This window comes from Schistocerca nitens, chromosome 2, assembly GCF_023898315.1.
Source record: "Schistocerca nitens isolate TAMUIC-IGC-003100 chromosome 2, iqSchNite1.1, whole genome shotgun sequence".
NCBI lineage: Eukaryota > Metazoa > Arthropoda > Insecta > Orthoptera > Acrididae > Schistocerca > Schistocerca nitens.
The window spans coordinates 881684053-881690530 of record NC_064615.1 but is presented as its reverse complement, the minus strand read 5'-3'; the positions used below and the strand labels follow the sequence as shown (position 1 = coordinate 881690530).

The 6478-nt window shown below is 43.0% G+C and overlaps 1 pseudogene; it reads right to left on the bottom strand.

Moving 5' to 3' along the window:
* Nucleotides 1–809: 809 nt before the first annotated feature.
* On the bottom strand, nucleotides 810–926 carry LOC126237857 (5S ribosomal RNA; annotated as a pseudogene).
* Between the last annotated feature and the right edge of the window lie 5552 nt (nucleotides 927–6478).

Sequence of the window (6478 nt, the reverse complement as noted above, 5' to 3'; positions counted from 1 at the left end):
GTACTAGAGTTTTAAGTACCCCATTCCTCTGTGAAGGGTGGTGGCAGCTGTCTGCGTGCAAATACAGATCAGTGTGCGTTGTCTTCCGATACACCCCATCACCTAGGGTGCCGTCAGCCCTTCTCTTGACCAAGACGTCAAGGAAAGGCAATTTACCCTCCGTTTCAGTCTCCATAGTGAATTTGATGTTGGGGTGTATGGAGTTTAGATGTGTGAGGAAGTCAAGGAGTTTATCCATACCATGTGGCCAGATGACGAAAGTGTCGTCCACGTAACGGAAAAAGCAAGTAGGTTTCCATTCGGATGACGACAGGGCTTCCTCCTCGAAGTTCTCCATGTACAAATTCGCTACCACCGGTGAGAGTGGGCTACCCATGGCGACTCCCTCCGTTTGTTCGGAGGGTATTTAAATCGGCCGCCGCCGTGACCGAACCCAGTTCCCTCCGAGAAGCCATAGCGTACGGATCTCTGTGCCGGCACGTTCACAGGACCTCAGTCCGTCAGTTCACCTGATGATGGCGACGTGTATGATCTCCGAAATATTGTACTCGTTGGACAATGTAGACCGGCAGTACATCCGTGGATATTTTGATTAAAACTAAAAAACTAACTCCGTCTACAGGCCGCAAGCGACCCATCGGGACCATCCGACCGCCGTATCATCCTCAGGTGAGGATGCGGATAGGAGGGGCATGGGGTCAGCACACCGCTCTCCCGGTCGTTATGACGGTTTTCTTTGACCGGAGCCGCTACTATTCGGTCGAGTAGCTCCTCAATTGGCATCACAAGGCTGAGTGCACCCCGAAAAATGGCAACAGCGCGTGGCGGCTGGATGGTCACCCATCCAAGTGCCGGCCACACCCGACAGTGCTTAACTTCGGTGATCGCACGGGAACCGGTGTATCCACTGTGGCAAGGCCGTTGCCCGGATATTTTGATTAGTGATGTTATATATTTCCACAACTGCTACCATGATCACAAACAGTGCAGCGCTGTGCAATTGAACCTGACCACGGATGTCTCGGACAAGGCCGCTCCAGGCACACTGCTGTATCTAAGAGCAACCTGAATGCAGATGCCTAAGCAGGTTTCTTCCAGCTATCAGCCAATGCTGCTCCAGTCACAGGTGCACCACATCTGCTCATACCTGTGGGCACAGCAGACATGGACGGCAGTAAAAGAATATACTTTGCAGATGATATGATCACCATATAGAAGCTCCTGTTCATGAGGAGTACAGACAACATACACCACTGGCCATTGAAATTGCTACACCACGAAGATGACCCGTTACAGACGCGAAATTTAACCGACACGAAGAAGATGCTGTGATATGCAAATGATTAGCTTTTCAGATCATTCACACAAGGTTGGCGCCGGTGGCGACACCTACAACGTGCTGACATGAGGAAAGTTTACAACCGATTTCTCATACACAAACAGCAGTTGACCGGCGTTGCCTCGTGAAACGTTGTTGTGATGCCTCGTTTAAGGAGGAGGAATGCGTACCATCACGTTTCCGACTTTGATAAAGGTCGGATTGTAGCCTATCGCGATTGCGGTTTATCGTATCGCGACATTGCTGCTTGCGTTGGTCGAGATCCAATGACTGTTAGCACAATATGGAATCGGTGGGTTAAGGAGGGTAATACGGAACGCCGTGCTGGACCCCAACGTATCACTAGCGGTCGAGACGACAGGCATCTTATCTGCATGGCTGTAAAGGATCGTGCAGCCACGTCTCGATCCCTGAGTCAACAGATGGGGTCGTTTGCAAGACAACAACCATCTGCACGAACAGTTCGACGACGTTTGCAGCAGCATGGACTATCAGCTCGGAGACCATGGCTGCGGTTACCCTTGACGCTGCATCACAGACAGGAGCGCCTGCGATGGTGTACTCAACGACGAACGTGGGTGCACGAATGGCAAAACGTCATTTTTTCGGATGAATCCAGGTTCTGTTTACAGCATCATGATGATTGCATCCTTGCTTGGCGACATCGCGGTGAACGCACATTGGAAGCGTGTATTCGTTATCGCCATACTGGCGTATCAGCTGGCGTGATGGTATGGCATGCCATTGGTTACACGTCTCGGTCACCTCTTGTTCGCATTGACGGCACTTTCAACAGTGGACGTCACATTTCAGATGTGTTACGACCCGTGGCTCTACCCTTCATTCGATCCCTGCGAAACCCTACATTACAACTGGATAATGCACGACCGCATGTTGCATTTCCTGTACGGGCCTTTCTGGATACAGAAAATGTTCGACTGCTGCCGTGGCCAGCACATTCTCCAGATCTCTCACCAAGTCTGGTCAATGGTGGCCGAGCAACTGGCTCGTCACAATACGCCATCACTACTCTTGATGAACTGTGGTATCGTGTTGAAGCTGCATGGGCAGCTGTACCTGTACACGCCATCCAAGCTCTGTTCGACTCAACGCGCAGGCGTATCAAGGCCGTTATTACGGCCAGAGGTGGTTGTTCTGGGTACAGATTTCTCAGGATCTATGCATCCAAATTGCGTGAAAATGCAATCACATGTCAGTTCTAGTATAATATATTTGTCCAATGAATACCCATTTATCATCTGCATTTCTTCTTGGTGTAGCAATTTTAATGGCCAGTAGTGTACGTTAAATACTTACCTGAAGTCTGCAAGTGAGGAGATGGAAAATGTGAAGAGAATAAATAGAAAGGTTTTATTAAAAAAAGCAGTAGAGTTATTCGTAAATCAATTCAATAGTACTAGTACAATTTCTGAAGTATTCATAAACTCATGTTGTCCACTCTTCTTCTTCTTCAACAGGCTGAGTGCAGGAGCTCTATGTGTTTTTAGATTTTTCATAGATGAATTTTTATAGATTTTTGAAGCGAATGCACCTTCTCATGACATTTGTCGTAAATTATGCAGTTTTTATCATTATCAGAGCAGCGACACCATACCTTCAAATGCCACTCCACCATCATCCTAGCGTTTTGCACGGTAAAATCGTGTCAGCCGCAAGGTTGTTTACCGAGTTTTAACACACCGCACTGAGCAAAAGAGTCTGAGTGAAACGATGATTGTGTAATACCTTGTTTGTACTTGTCCAGTGTTAGAGAATGTGACGTGCACCTTTTGTGACTGTAATGATGTTCACACTTTTTATCATCATTGCAAAATATTCCACATGTTGTGTAATACCTCTACAATCATACTACGCGTTGCAATTTTCCTGTTAATGGCGAGTAGTTTACGAGACATTCAGAAAGGAATAAAACGTATGCTGCGGTGCCAGCAGAAAAGTTTTGTGATGATTCCAATTCAAATGTACGCCCACAGTTCCTGTCTTCACTACCTCGAGTTGCTATGAACAGTTTATCACCACTGTGTGTGACAAATGCTTAAACTTCTGGGGGCTGAGTGTCCACCCAAAACCATCATAATTCGCATAATAATATGGGTAAAATCTCACGTACATGTCATAGAATAGTCCACATACAATCAAGCCGCAAAAAAAAAAAAAAAAAAAAAAAAAAAAAAAAAAAAAAAAACTGGGAGTATATGCATACTCTAGCGTTGGTTTGTTTACAGTTTTCAAATAAACTAAAATCCTTTTTCAGATTCCCTTTCCTGCCTGTCTGCAGTGCTAGAATGATAAAGCGTGGCATTTCTAGCTGAAAAAATGTTTTGATCGCTCATACTTGACAAGATGACTCGGAAAAGATAGGATATTCATACAGCTCACATGTACAGTAAGTTTATGGCAGCTGAACTCTAGAATTCAGTACACCTAAACGTTTCAGATTCTCTTTGTCTGATAGAGATATATGCGGTAATTTCTGTTTTACTGATTTATGCAGTACAGTTTTAAGCCCATCTTCTCCACCCTTTTACAAATCGTTTTATGTATGCATCTAAACTGCCAATGTTACAGGAACCAGGATGTATCACCACAACTTCCCCACTTCCTTGATGCATTTCATTGTTTAGCTCAGTGACAATAGCTACGCTATTGCACGTCTTCAGATTAATGAATGCAATACTCCACTCCCTCTTGCTTAGATCTATTGGAGGAAAGGAATTCCCTTTTAATGTAGACGAATGTTCTTTTAGAATTAGAATGTACAACATTGCATGTAAACTTCAACTGATGCAGTGAACTGCATACTGGTTGTTTTTATACAGTCGTTTGGAGAAACATTGGACACGAATGTCACCGCCAAATCTTGCATTTTGACTTTTCTGATGAGTATAAGTAACTCTATATTTGTAAGCAGTCTGTCCAGCAGTACTGCTATGACTTTTTTTTTATGAACAATCCAGGTTCTTTCCTGGGCGGTTTTAAATATAGTCTCTTACTGATAGCGATGGCCTGCATGGCCACATTACGTCTGTTAGCCTCCACTAGTAGCTTCTTCGCATTTTCTGCATTCTTTACTGCTCGAGTTATGGAAGTGGCTCCTTCTGATATGAACTATTGGCCATCAGCCCATCAGATGCAGGGATTAGAAGTGCAATTATTTCTACAGATGTTTTAGGTTTCGGCAGAACTCTAGGCATCTTTTCCTTCCTTCTTTCTGCATCAAGGTATCTTTCACCAATGCGACAGCTGATTTGACGCAATTTTCTACACATCCTGTAGGCTTCTCTTTTTCCTTAGTGTATGATGAGCTGTACGCATAATTTGCCTGAAAGTTATTCCAGCTCTGAATTTATGTTTGGCGTGCATTTGCTTATCAACCAAGAGTGCAGCAATGCATTGCTCTCTATCAGTCTCTTTTCTTCGACGTATCTGCTTAGCTTTATCAGCAAATATTCAGTCCATAGTGCAACAATCTTCATTGTGGCTTCAGCAATACTGTGCTTCTTGTACGTCTTATCATGTATATTAATTCCCTTATCACCTCGAGATAGACGCTTTTTCAGCTTTGTTCCAGGCTCACAGAAGTTGTATCCACAGATATGTGGTTCAGCTGGTAGATTAAAGCGACACTGCCTCAGGTAATGCATTCTACAGCGTTCACGTCATGTTTCTGTGTGCTTGAGGTTCGTGTGTCCTATTCTGTATAAGTTGTGGCAGTTCACCCAACTGTTGTGCTTTCATGGGGAGCGGAGCCAATTTCATCAATGCCTTGCTCCCTCAGTGTCTTATGACCCGCTCTTCGAGGAACACATCTAGTTCAGAGCTTTTCTGTAATTCCTATGTGTAAAAACTTCCTGCAGTTTCTCACTATCGTTGTCCTTTACGATGTAAGTTTCTGGGTATAATGAACAGTTCAGTAGGTAAAACTTCTCAAATGCAATTATTTACTTTGAAATATGCAACATATCATCCAGAATATGTGTCATCTTAATTGTATGATTAGTAGTCTAATTCAGTCATTAATAATTTGCTGTAGAATGTACGGCCATTTTTATGATCATCGAGGACTGAACTGCATCCACATCCAGTTTTTGATCGTCATGTTTAGCTGTTCAACAATACTGGCTTTCAATTGAACGTATGCTGAGTTGTGGGTTATTGGATGTCATTCCATCACTGATTAAAATACTTCCATATTTTCTCAGTTAGAGCCCACGTCAATTTGGAATATGTATCTATGATCATTAGAATGTACTTGGAACCTTTATTCAATTGCGCATATTCTCAAATATCTAGGAGTTTAGCCTGTCATAAATCATCTAATACTTGTATTATCACTTGTTTGTGTGTAAATGTTTTGTGCCCTGCCCTGTGGTGCTCATGAACGACCATGTCCATAATTATTCGATGATACATCTTTCTCGAAGCTTCGAAATAATTGATACCATCTGGTTTGTGCAACCCGTATTCCCTGCTTCAGCTGATGCTCTGAGCAGTGATAACTATTCTATGATTTTATTTGGATCATGGATATATATGTGCTTCTGACGTAAATTGTTAAGTGTTCTATGCTGAACTTCAACGCCTTTGTCTACGCTATGTGGAATTGCCAACATAGGTTTAATTGTATCCTTGTACTATTCACTCCTGGAGGCTTTTACTCTCCTTCTGTGGTGTTGCCTTTCCTAAGTGCGTTAATCATACTCAATATTTCAGCATACTCTTTCATCTCTTTCGGGAAATAATTTTTCATGTTCGAAGTTTTCAAGATTATTAGTTCTACTAAACCACATGTTCTTTCAAATTTCTTATCCCCGAATTGCATTGCATTCTCAATTAAACATTTTGGGTGACTACCTAACAGGTAAGGTTTCTTTCTGCTTACCTCACATGTTCTGTCTAAACCAGTAACACTGACTATTAAATGAAATCAGTAATAGTAAATACTGCCTCTTCTTCTAATTCTTCTTCTATCAAATTTTTCTTTTCTGTCTCCATCCACAGTATGTGAGGGCCTTTACAGACTTCCGGTTACTAGTTCAAAAGTTTCTGAGAGAAACTGAAGTCATGGCAATAGCCCTAACTTTAACAATCGTAATTTCCGATGAATAGCCTTCCATG